General features: G+C 41.8%; 1 long non-coding RNA gene across 3 annotated transcripts; it reads left to right on the forward strand.

Moving 5' to 3' along the window:
• Nucleotides 1–3,945: 3,945 nt before the first annotated feature.
• On the forward strand, nucleotides 3,946–9,964 carry LOC147422303 (uncharacterized). Of its 3 annotated transcripts, none has more exons than XR_015186822.1 (4): nucleotides 3,946–4,248; nucleotides 4,976–5,016; nucleotides 5,872–5,987; nucleotides 9,713–9,964. It is a non-coding gene; the product is annotated as an uncharacterized LOC147422303 (long non-coding RNA). The 3 variants fall into 3 exon arrangements; XR_015186821.1 differs by having other exon boundaries at nucleotides 6,425–9,801; XR_015186823.1 differs by lacking the exon at nucleotides 5,872–5,987.
• Nucleotides 9,965–13,220: the final 3,256 nt, after the last annotated feature.

Here is a 13,220-nt window from a genome sequence, read left to right on the forward strand (position 1 = left end):
GAGGAAGAAACAACTTTTTGCCTCTGTCTCCATTATGTGCTTCTTGGTTGTGTGTGCATGCTTGCAAGAGCTCAAGCTCTTTCCTTTGGCATTATGCTATGTACAATACAACTTATTATTAACAATCTCCCAGGTGTCAGTTCGACCAAGTGAACTCTATGTCTAGAGACAAGTCCACCAACAAAGTGTGGTGTCCTTCAGTGATACCACTTATTTCCAAGCCTTTCAAAACGGTTCCGAATGCTAGTAAGTCGTGACTATGTTGAAATATGTCAATTTAAGTATGGGGACATAAAGATTTACAAGATATTTTTTACATTAAAAGAAACGTCGTTTTAATAGGGGCTAAAATTCACTACTAAAAAAAATTCCATTTTTAAAAGGTCAAGATAATGATATAACTAGGATTTGTGCCAAAATATAAGATGCTTACCACGATCTATAACTAAAATGCCCAAATATTTACTCGTGAAAATTAAGGACCACTGAGTTTACAACCGAGAAAATTTAGGTTAGGGCAAATTCACACGAGTGAGGGTTCTACCCCCGTTGTGCATCATTGAATTGGACCTATAGCAGTAAAACGTAGGCGATATTCTGCAGTTTGACTTGGAGAGGGCGGGGGTAGAACAAGGGGTTTCCCAACTTTGCCAATTCTGACAGCGTTGAGAAGGGAGGGCATCGTTCACCGACAATACCTGACAAGATTTAAACCCCGTCCTTGCGGATGCACCCTTATGTGAGCACTACTTAGGGGATGGCCACGAGAGGAATAATTATTAGTAATTGATAACTATGCTGAACTATGCATAGCTGGCATAAACTATGCCTCTCCATGGTCACATGCGATGCAATTTCTTGTTTGCTTGGCAGTTCACTAGCGCGTTGAGGTTGATCAAACTACTAGTTGGAGGTTGATCACGACAGAGATGTAGCAAAGCGCCTCAGCGGGGCCTGATCTTCACGCGCGAGAGATGCTGCATCGCCTTGTTTCCGTGCTCGCTGCAACTATTGTAGTATTTTTATGCATCATTTGTCTGATGCACAAAAACCGAATGCTCCTCAACTAGCTACTAGTTACAACTATGCCGATTAAGGGCAGTTTCGCACGCCATAGCAACGAGGGTAAAGATTACGTAGGCAAAGTTGGAGGGAAGCATTTGACGAGTTCTGAAAAGCTTACAGAAGGCTTGTCTTGTGCGCTGGATAAAGCATGGGTAGCGTCAACTCTGCCAAAATTGGCAAAGTTGAGGGAGCTCGTCTTTGTTGTTGATACATGCTAGGTGGGGGTCGCACTTCCATGTGCGGATGCGCTCTTAGTTGCAACTATGCCAAAATTGCAAAGTTGCAAATCTTGCTGCATAGTAGAACTGCATAATAGAACTGTGACCATAAATAAGGCATAGTTATAAGAAACAATAACTATGCCTCGTGTGACCATCGCCTTAAATAGTGACTGATTGATGCTGCGGAGGAATGTCTTTAAATTGTGACACATTCTTGCATTTCCTCCAAAAAAGATTTTCATTCTACCATGTTAAAGTCGGCCAATTTAGAGCGAGAAGCTGCTTCCAGAGTTGGGCTCTGTCTCTGACAGAACCTCCTGCATAGACTGACACCAGCATTGTACCGGGGACTCGATGGCCACGACTACCCAATAGGCTCCTCTGGAAGATCTCGCTGGATCTATCTTCCAAGCTTCAGGAATACCGAGTGCTATGCCCCCTGATCCCCTACCATGAGAGGAGCAGTGCCAAAGGTGTTCCTTTGAGATTCTCTAAGAGAGCTCGTTGCCTGTAGTCTTTATTTCCTGGAGCCCAATGACCTCTACAAGAAAGTTGGTGAGCCAAGCCCTAATTTGGCTTTGAGTGGGTCTGAGAGACCCTTAATATTCCAAGACAGGATTTTCATCGGGGATTACCTCCGTCTTTACGGTTTTTGGACTAGGCTCTTGGAGAGGCCTGTGACACCGAAGTGTGCATCCTTTTGTTGTCTTTCTGAACCTCCATGGGGGTTGGGCCTATTTGGGTCGAAACCTTCTTTCCAGGGACTATGTTCTCTTTGTTGTGTTCAGTGTTGGGGGAGGGCTTGTTTAAGTCAATGGCTGTGGTGCGATCGACGTGATTCACTCAACTTTCAAGCCTTGTGTCAGCGTCATCTTCTTGTTCTGAGTCGGGGTCAAGGGACTCTGCCACCTCAGAATCTTCCCACTTTGGTAGTGATGCGACCAAGGCAAACCTGTTGGGGGCCCGAGCTTTTCCTCTATCGACCTGTCCTGGGAGGCTGAGGTGCGTCAGCTGGAGGGGGCGTGTGAGTGCTGCCCTCGTTGTTGGCTGTGCTAGGAGAGACCTGAGCTGGTTTAGGGTTCTTCATAGGGTAATCCCTGACAAAATGGCCCTTCGTTCCACAGTGGAAACAGGCGTTTGGGAGATATTTGTAACTTAAGGGTTGCTCAAAGTACTCTCCGTCATCAAGGGCGATCACCATGGACCGCGGAAGCTCCACTGAAATATCCATTTCAATAAGGGCCTGTGGGTGCCATGACGGGATATAGTCTCCTCTGGGTCGGCCACCCAACACCTTGCCTAGCTGTGCACCAATGACCCAGAGATGGTTATGATAATGAAGGGGTAGATTCGGGAACTCTACCCAAACTGGGAAGTGGTTAATGGCGTCCCTCTCGGCGTTGTAATCTTTGTTCTATTTAAAGAGGCCTGTGCTTAACACCCGGAAGGCCATGTCTGCGGTCTTAAACATATTGGTTTTTAGAGAGAGCCTGAATGGTCTCCACTTCTGCACCTATTGCCCCCATTGGTTCAGAATCCACCCTCGAAGTACATATGCCGTGGGCGAGGACCAGTGAGAAGCCCAATCAGAACCCTGCTTTCCAGATCATTCTGAGTTTTTCTAACCTGAAGAGCAGGCAGAGTAACATAAGGCTTACCGTCTCCATTCGGTTGATAGCTTCCTGCAGCAGCAGCGCCACTGCTTCCTCCCTCTTGAGGGTCTGTGGAAGGGCCAAGGGTGGCTGGATCGATAGGGCCCTCAACAACGCCCACAGGTCCCCCTGCATGTTGGGGGGGAGTTGGTTGTTGGGACAAGAACCCGAGGCCATGTCTCAGCAGCTTTGCAGCTTCAAGCTTTCCAATAGTGAAGAAAGGCAGCAGCTAAAGGGTTATGAGGGGAAATAAAGAAGGAGCCTGGATCAAAGCCATTAAGGGCTCCACCATGCAAGACAAGGAAGTTACTTTGCACGGCTGTAGGTCAGAGCCTTGAAGGGGTGAGATGGCGAGTGAGGTCATCTCACCTCGGGAGTGAAGGAGGCCAAGAAGCGACAGGCGCTCAGGCCATCGCTAGGGTTTGCTCTCTGTCCAAAACTTTTTTTTAAGCAGCATATGACGAGTTCTGAAAAGCTTACAGAAGGCTTGTCTTGTGCGCTGGATAAAGCGGGGGTAGCGCCAACTCTGCCAAAATTGGCAAAGTTGAGGGAGCTCGTCTTTGTTGTTGACACATGCCAGGTGGGGGTTGCACTCCCATGTGCGGATGCGCCAAAATTGCAAAGTTGCAAAGCTTGCTGCATAGTAGAACTGCATAATAGAACTGTGACCATAAATAAGTCATAGTTATAAGAAACAATAACTGATAACTATGCGTCGTGTGACCACCGCCTTAAATAGTGACTGGCTGATGCTGCGGAGGAATGTCTTTAACTTGACACATTCCTGCATTTCCTCCAAAAACGATTTTCATTTCTAGATTATTGATGGCCAAGCTGACAGCGACACCATCAGTTTCTCCATCGTTTTCGAACGCTTTGGAAGAAAGGGCCCCGAGGGCGTTGCGCAGGTGCCAGGGCCCAAGCAGACAAAGCATCTGTGGGGTCCCACGCACTTCCCGTGTTCCTTCTGTCTTGATGGGTAAGGGAATGGGAAGGGGTATACACAGGAGGGGCTTGAATGTTCCGGTGAAGCTGTGCGCTATTCTAGCCCCACTTCTTTCATGCCATCTGCGTCCCTCTGTGGTTAGCCGTCGCCGTGCTTAAACATGGCCTCCTTAATATTCTACCCAACACCAAAGCCTATATGCTTCTGCCATGCAGCTTGCCGAAGGGCTGGCAAGGGCAACAGCAGCTTCTTCTAGGTCCGATTCAAGCGGAACGCCCTTGCGCACACAACCCAATTTTTTACTCTCTCAGCAGCAGGTCTACTTCGACGTCACAAGGCTTGCGGGTGATAATTCCATGTCCAAGTATGTGCGTTCTCTGCTTACATCCTGTTTGAGTGAGAGTCATCTTCTTCTCCCTTTGCAGTTAGTCATTGGTTATCATTTTAAGGTGGTTTTGCCTGTTCTTGAGCCTTTGAATGCATTTTGGAGCAAAGTTTTGCATTTGAGCTTTGCGGTGTGGAGTTGGGAGTGTGGAGTCTGGAACAGACTTCCATACTGTTGTAATATAGATGGGGTATGGGGTCACCTTGTGCGGTGCATGTTGTGTTTCTAAGCAGGTAGACACACTCTTTGGGCTGCCCTTTGGGGAGTTGATGAGCCTCTGTGTAAGGTAGTAGGATGGCAGCCCTGGCGTGCTTTATTCTTCAGAGCATGTTAGAGATGATATTCATGTTGAGGCTGAGCCAGAGGCAGAGGTCTCCTGTGCAAGAGGAGGTAGTAGTACCGGTAGCCGTTGGTGATCTATCCATAGAGGGCATGCCTCATTAATTCACAAGAAGTTTTGGACAGATTCTCACAATAATTCCCACATTGTGACTTACCTCAACATCATGAGCTGCTGTGAGAGAGGCACTGCATACCTAGCTAGGTACGATTGGGGGCAGGTCCCGTGCCCCCAATCGTACGTAGCTAGGTATGCGGTGCCTCTCAAGCAGAAGCTCATGATGTTATGCATTGTATGAAAAACTCTAAAAAAGACTCCGTTTTCCTATATGAGAAAATTTCTAAATCTTCTTGTGATTTGTGACAGACCTCCCTTGGATAATAGTACATGCTGCTTTGTATCAGCATGTAAGGCTTTTCCCAGATCTCTCTTTCTCTCTCTCTTTCATTCTTAGATGTTCTGTTTCTTTCTACCTTAGTGATCTTTGTTTTCCTTAGTTGCCTTGTCTATGTATGTGGCATTGAAGGTGTTCTCTAGTGTCACGAGGATCCTATTGAAGTCGGGCCAGATTGGAGTCGAGGTGTCCATTGAATCGGATGCCCGTCTGTGTCTTCATTGCTTATTTCATTGCTTATTATAACAATTACATGTCAAAATTTGTGTTAGACTCAATTTCAAAATAATAGTGAACTTGTGAGGAACTTCTAAACAATGTGCATGCAACTCTTAGATGAAGAGGATGGGAAAAACTGTGTTCTATCAACGCATTGGTTATGTTTAAAGAGTTGACATGTTTGAGGATTTATGGCATATCGATACAATAAAGAATGTAAGCACTTTGGTACGGTAGAAAGAGTAGGATGGAGAAACGGTAGAGCTACAACATATAGCGCCTGTGAGAGTTTTGTTGGTTGCTGCTTCAAGTCGAAGCTACATAAGAAACTACGTAAGAAACTGGTTTTGTGCACTCAAAGAGGAGAGATAGATTTTCTTTTGATAAGGTATTGATGTAAATACATGATCAAATGTTTGGATTTATAAATAGATTTTCATCACCCCAAGTGTTGTGTGAATTTAACCATGATTTCGAATGAGTGAAACCCGTGTGTCCAAAGAAAAGACCTTGGGAGACATGTCACATAAATTTCGCAAATGCCCTTCCTCTTCATATGACATTGGCTAGTGTTTGGTAGCATATATTGTATGGTTCGTTTTGGTTGCTGCCATCTACTTTAAAGTATCTATTTTCTTGTGATTTTTAGATGTGACACATCAATGTACTACCTTTTTGGCCTTTTAAGAAGGTTGCTTCATTAAGCTTCTCCTCGACGTTTACGACTTGATATAAGAGTTCAGAGCCAGTTTCATCTTGATTGGGGTAATCTCTTACGCAAAAAACGCCTCATGTATGCGCTCTTATAACTAGCTTATTTTAGCTTGTAAATAGGAAGCAACCATGGTCATTTGTTGATGCTCTCCCGACTCTTTCGTCTTTCTAGTTGAAGCAGATTGAGTCATTGCATCTCTCTGAAGTCTTTCTTACAATTTCACATCAATGTGATACCTTTTTGCACTTTTAAGAAGACTACTTTATTAAGCTCCTCCTTGACGTCTAGGACTTGCTATAAGAGTCCAAATCTAAGGGCATCATGATCGAGGTAGTAACTTACGTCGAAAACGCATGACACATAAGCTGCTATAACCATCTCATTTTCAATTTGTAAAGGGGAAGCTTTGTTTTTTCTCTTGTATTGATAGATTTGATCTTTTGCCAAATGTGGGTGTCTCGCTAATTACGAGCTTCTTCTACTCCAGCATGTCATATGCTTCACTACGAAGCTCTTGAGTCTAATGCCGCTCCCCGGCCCCTATTTTCGCCAAAGGATCTTATTCAACTCCAACAGGATGGAAGCAAGCATGATTATTTGCACATGCTCTCCCAACTCTCTTTTGTTTGTGGGTAAAGTAGATTGAGTCTTCACATCGCTCCGAAGTGAACCGTGTGGATTTCTTGTGATTTCCATATGTGACACATCAATGCAATATCCTTTGGCCCTTTCAATAACATTGCTTCATAAAGCTCCTCTTTTAAGCTTGCAAATGGAAAAACAGGCATGGTCCTTTGCTGATGCTTTCCAACTCTCTCCAGATTGAGTCATTTCATCTCTCTGAAGTAAACCATCTAGATTTCTTATGATTTCCACGTATGACACATCAATGTAGTACCTTTTCCCCGTTTAAGAAGGCTACTTTATTAAGCTTCTCCTTGACGTTTACGACATAGTATAAGAGTATAAATGTAGAAAGCTCTTTTTCAAACTCTTGCTTGATTCTCATGTATTGCTCTTAACCAGCTCCCTTTCAACTTGTAAATGGGATGAGTTGGCCTGTGTGTGTGTGTGTGTGTGTGTGTGTGTGTGTGTGTGTGTGAGAGAGAGAGAGAGAGAGAGAGAGAGAGAGAGAAGAAGAAGAAGAAGAAGAAGAAGAGAATTTTAACTTAGTAGGAAGAGACCTTAAAGATCTATTCGACGAGGAGAGTTGAACTCAAGACCTCTTATTCAAGAGGGAAATGGCTTAACCAATCTACCCTACTTGGGTGATAGAAAGGTTATACCATTTTACTCTTTTTATTAGCGCGTGCACACACAAACACACACCCTCGAAAGGAAGAGAATTTTAACGTCGAAGGAAACTCTCCCAAGAGACCTTAAAGATCTTTTTCACGAGGAAAGTTGAGCTCAACACCTTTTATTCAAGAGGGAAATGGCATAACCAATCTACCACACTTGGGTGATAGAAAGGTTATAGCATTTTCCTCTTTTTATTAGCGTGCGTGCACACCCCAAAAGAAGAGAATTTTAACATCGTAGGAAACTATCCTAGGGGACCTTAAAGTTCTATCCGACGAGGAGAGTTGAACTCAAGACCTATTATTCAAGAGGGAAATGGCATGACCAATCTATCATACTTGGGTGATAGAAGGGTTATACCATTTTCCTCTTTTTATTAGCGCGCGTGTGCACACACATACACACACACACAAGAAGAGAATTTTAATATCGTAGGAAACTATCCCAAGAGACCTTAGAGATCTATGTGACGAGGAGAGTTGAACTCAATACCTCTTATTCAAGAGGAAAATGGCATAACCAATCTACCACACATGGGTGATAGAAAGGTTATTCCCTTTTCGCCTTTTTATTAGCGCGAACGCACACGCGAGCGCGCGCACACACACCCACCCCTAAGAAAAGAGAATTGTAACGTCGTAGGAAACTATCCGAAAAGACAAATCACATAACCAATCTACCACACTTCGGTGATAGAAAGTTTTTTCTCTTTTTATTAGCACGCGCGTACACACATAGACACCCCCGAGAAGAAGAGAATTTTAACGTCCTAGGAAACTATTCCAAGAGACTATAAAGATCTATCCGACGAGGAGAGTTGAACTCAAGACCCTTATTCAAGAGGGAAAGGCATAACCAATCTACCACACTTGGGTGATAGAAAGGTTATACCATTTTCCTCTTTTTTAGCACGCGCGCGCGCACTCACACACACGCACACACACCTAAGTACTAATACAACTAAATCTCTATGGGCACAAAGAGGCCTCTTCACTTGGACCTGACTACCGAGTAAAAACCTAGGCTCTATAACATACCAATTTTTTGGAAATATAACCCATTCCCTTCTGTTTCTCTCCCCCCGAACAAAACACAAACCCCCGAATGAAGCCAGAGCTCCCTTTCATCACTCTGAGGCGGGTCTCTTTTACCTCTTCTTTGCATAACAAGAGGTTGTCCAATGGGACACCACCCCTTAAAAGGGCCTTGGCTCCTTTAAGTTTTCAGTGACACCGAATGGGGGGCCTTAAAGTCTTGATATGTCAAGCGGGTAAGTATTTTTTCATGCTCGTCCCCTCTTCCTTATAACTCTGCTGCACCCGCCATCTCTGCACCTACATATGATGGTTTCCCCCTAATCCCCCCACTCTGGAGTGGTGGCTATGTGATACTTTTTAAGCCCGGTGGACTTGCTAGCAGAAGGCAACAAGGGGTGGTTTTTTTCTTATGACTATGCTCTGTTGCGCTTACTAATTATCAAAGTGTTTTAAGCATGTTCGTTATTCTCTGCTGTGAAACTGTGGCCCTGAGTACATTGAGGTGTGGGGGCTTTTATAAGTCGTACCATCAAATTTCTTGGGGCTTGTCATAGGGCTTAAAAGCACCTAGGGGCTAGCTCTCGAGACTCTATCGTGTACTCACTATGATTGTCGTTGTTGAGGCGGCCTTGTGATGTAATAAAACATGTCTATGACTTGCATGGCATGGTGTTTTGGGGTTGATATGTCCGTATAATGTGGACAAAATACAACGAATACTCCCAGCCCCAAAAGGGCGCCAGTCAGTGTTGTTGAAGGTGGTGTTACATTCTTGTGGGAACATGCTCACTTTATGCGAGATATTGGTGTTGGTCTGTTAAAATAAACTAGTCGGGGCTTCGTTTGTTTGACTGCAGGGATGTTTTCCAAAAACAGAAAGGGGGCAGCAACCATATAATATAGATACTTGGCTCTTATAGTGCTTTCTTAAAAACATGACACAATCGATGATGGTTTGTGGAACTGCTTACTTGATTTGTTTACAGTATTTTGTTTTGACTTACTAAGCCGGATGCTTATACAAAATAAAAAGGTAGTTTTTGGGTGGATTGATAAACTACTATGATTTTTTTGAATTTTTTAAAGGAGAAGACAGTTAGTGTTTTGCCACGTGGTTGGCGACTCTAGATATATACCTTGCAAAGTACTATAAGAAGAACATGGGGACGATTATGGTTGTGACACACTTCAAAAGGGGTGGTAGCTTTTTTAATCTAAATGCATTATATGTTAATTTACAGTCTAATTATAATATGATTATTATCTAACTATCATAGGTTTGAAGGAGTATGTCTTTTACCTCACACACTTTTGGAAATAAATTATACATTTTCACGTTGGAAGTTTGTTTTATGTTAAAAAGTGATATAGTCCGATACCACCTATGAAATGCTTTCATGGCTAACATATTTGTTGTCTTATTTGAATGGATGCAGGTGAGAACTCTATTCTTTCTTGAAATTTTTTGGCTCAAAACAAATGATCCGCCTTGAGAAACTTGATGGAACTGTCAACTTAATTTGGACACTTTATCTTTTTACTAGAATGACACTTCATTCGTATAACTATGCACAAAAATAATTCTAAGATTGAGTTGTTTTTGTGCTTGTCATTGTCACTTGTCTAAAGCAAGTAGTCCTTTGAACTTAAATGTTCATTTATGTTATTATTTAAGTAAAATAGCTACACACACATCCTATACATAAGGATTTCTTAGATCTCTAAGAAATCTAAGACACTGGCTGTTTGAATTATAGTGCTATGTTGGATCCATTGTCTATAATTCTTGTTTAGGTTGGTTGATGTTAGGCGGTTCCTCTTAAATTGTAATTCTGGTTACTTGCTCACGTTTATTGTACTCTTTTGATTATGTCAGTTTAAGGGTTGTAGAGCCATCCTACAATACTTACTTGGACTTTGTACAAATCTTTCAAGATTACACACGCTTTAAGTCGATTGCTCGTATGAGAGTAATCCAGGACCCGCAGAAGCGTGCAAGAATTTTAGAACAAATTAGGTTCTATATGAAGGACCACCCCCTAAAAAAAGACTTGGCCATTAGAACTAGACCTTTTCTCCCTCGAAAGGCCAAATGCTTTCTAACTTCTTACCCTAAATAACCTCTGGCTAATTGACTTTTTTGTATATGACAAACCTTTGCCCTTTAACAAGGCTTGGAATTAAATTATGAGTCTCTTTATGTCAACCTGCCTTGTCCTCGGATGTATTAGCAACTTGGATGCTTATCAACTTATTTTATGACATGCTGTCTTTTAATGATTGGATCAAGATCTTGGTAACTTTAGACAAAGACACCAAGGATGGGATAGCTATGATTTCCCAATTGACTACCCATACTTTCTTTACAATGTAATAAGATTGGCTCGGTTCTCGTCATTAGGGGCGAAGCTATCCAACTTTTTCAAAAAATTATGTGGCCTCAACCCAACTCTCATTAGTACCCCCAATACTCCCGCTATCCCGCAAACATGGGACATCTTTTGTAGAGATAATGTTGCTCTATCAGCTGTTAAAGAATTTTAAATCAACCTCTATTCCCTCTCTAACGTTTTAGAAATGGTGCCCAAAGTATCTAAAACCTTTCCTTTTTTACCAGTACGACAGATTGAAGTTGAGTCCTTTAGGGTAGACCGTTAGCTTTGGATCATCCCCAACAAATCCTTTTTGGCTCCAATCCTTAGCGAAACTTGGATATATTTGGCTAATCTCCTTGCTTCCACTGTGGAAGAGTTCAGACTCAAGATTTTGAAAGGAGGATAATTTTTGGACAAGGGTGAACTCATCAAAGCTCCCTTTAATCTTAACTTTGTTGACTGTTCTAAATGTTCTTCTAATACAGGGCTATACATTCATGTAAAAAGGAACATGGAGTTTGCTAAAAGCAATCTTGACTTCTATACTGAATCTCTTTGGAATGTTTTTTGGCTCTACACAAAATGTGCCTGCAAATTTGTTGATCCTAAAGCCTCTTGTTAGTCCAGCATCATGTGATTCGACCATGCTATTTGGTACATCCTCAACCATTTGGATCAACTTTTCCTAGAAAAACCTGTGGACTTTCACCTATTCCTCATTTGTTCTTGGTTGGGGGACATGCCAAGCAGATGGTTGTTGCTCAAATTGCTTTTCACAATTTTTGTGGGCTAATGCTTGATATTGGTAAAGAACTCAAATCAGATGAGCTAGGGATGCATCTGACTAGTTATACCAACTACAAAGGAGTAAAAAACATCACTACTTTACTCAAACCATGTATTGAAGATGAGGTTTCTCCTTCATTGAAAAGACCTAACTCTTTAACCACTTCCAATAATTCTTTCATATTTTTTTAAAACCGCTAGTTCCTCCTCCAACTTTAATAGAGGAAAGCCTCGCAGCTTTACTAGTGGAAGAGATAGAAATACTCCCATTCGGCACCTCCTGGACTTATAATCATCTATACTATGCAAGTATCTTTTTGCCCCTGTGGAAGGATGCATCTCACAAAGAAGACCTCATCTTTGGAATTTGTTTATGTACATTGTCTTTTCCAAAATGAACTGTTGGATTGGTTCCCCCCAAAATCAATAGTTTGTGAGTGCTTTGACTTAACTTTTTGGCAGCCATAAAATGCTTGATAATGTCCTTATTATTGGTTGGAGGTATCAACTGTTGGTTAAGAATCTAGTCTATTGTAATGATTTTTTACGTCACAATACTATTAGTGAATGTGCTTGTGATGAATATACCAATTTTTGTAAATATTTTGGTGATTTGGGTAGACATGTTTGCACTTGTGATCTTAAATTAATAAATGACACCATGGTCCGAAAAATCTTGGTCAAAGGATTGCTTAGTTTATCAAAAAACCATTATCTAGCAATTTCAGCTTTACTTAGTTGTGTATCTAGCCTTGTCAGTTCTCAACGACCGGAGAAGACAGTCCTAGACTTGATTAAATTAGTTGAAAAATGTTTTTTTTCAAAAAATCTGGCTCCTACAACACAACTGGCTTTCCACTCATAGCACTTGGATTACACCAAACCTCAAACTTAAGTTCCAAAAACTTTCGCGTATGTGGTTTATTGTAGGACTCGACAAAAGTGCTAAATGCCCTACTTTTATGTGCAAAAACCTAGCATGGAAGGGATCACATTCTCGTCTGTTTGGTAAGGAATTTACCTTGCTTAACCTAGCTCCTAGTTCAGTTACCAATGGTATTGCTTTACATCTCAGTAGTCTTGGATACTCCCTTGAGACGATCAAGCTTCCCATCCTATTTTCCACATATAAACATCACAAATATAAGTTTAGATGGATATCTGATGCTTCGAATGGTATATTTATCAGAATCACTAAATATATCACCCCTTCCTTGGACCTTGTTTTGTCTGAGCTTGAATCTGTTTGTGCAAAGAAACAGAGAGTTTGTTCAAACTTCCTCAATATTTAATATAATCCCTTTTGGTTGGTAAAAAACTATACTGATGTCACTCTCAACCTCCCCAATCAAATATTCCATCTCTTTACTTCTGCAGACATTACTCAATGCTAAGAAAAATTGGAAACTTAAAGTTGAAAAATATTCTAAGGAAAACGACTAAAATAACGTTCAAATGCGTTAGAATAAGGGACTTTGTCTATATTTCCCTCGTGAAGAAACCGAAATGGATTAAGAAAGCTTGCTCGTCGCACCCCTCCCACTTTAATGAGGAACAATTGATGGAAAACAAAACTTGGATTCTTTACAACTAATCTATCCTCTTTAGAGGCCAATGTTTTAACCAAAGCCTAGGCATCCCTATGGTTTTTCATGCTCCCCTCATGTGTAATTTGTACTTATTCTTTTTTGAATACAAATGGTTTGTTGAAACCATGAAAGATAAGGATAACATCCATAAGCTCTCAACATTCATAAGATAAGGATAACAATCATAACAATCT

The sequence above is a fragment of the Adiantum capillus-veneris genome, chromosome 27 (genome assembly GCF_014529385.1).
Source record: "Adiantum capillus-veneris isolate H3 chromosome 27, ASM1452938v2, whole genome shotgun sequence".
Lineage (NCBI taxonomy): Eukaryota > Viridiplantae > Streptophyta > Polypodiopsida > Polypodiales > Pteridaceae > Adiantum > Adiantum capillus-veneris.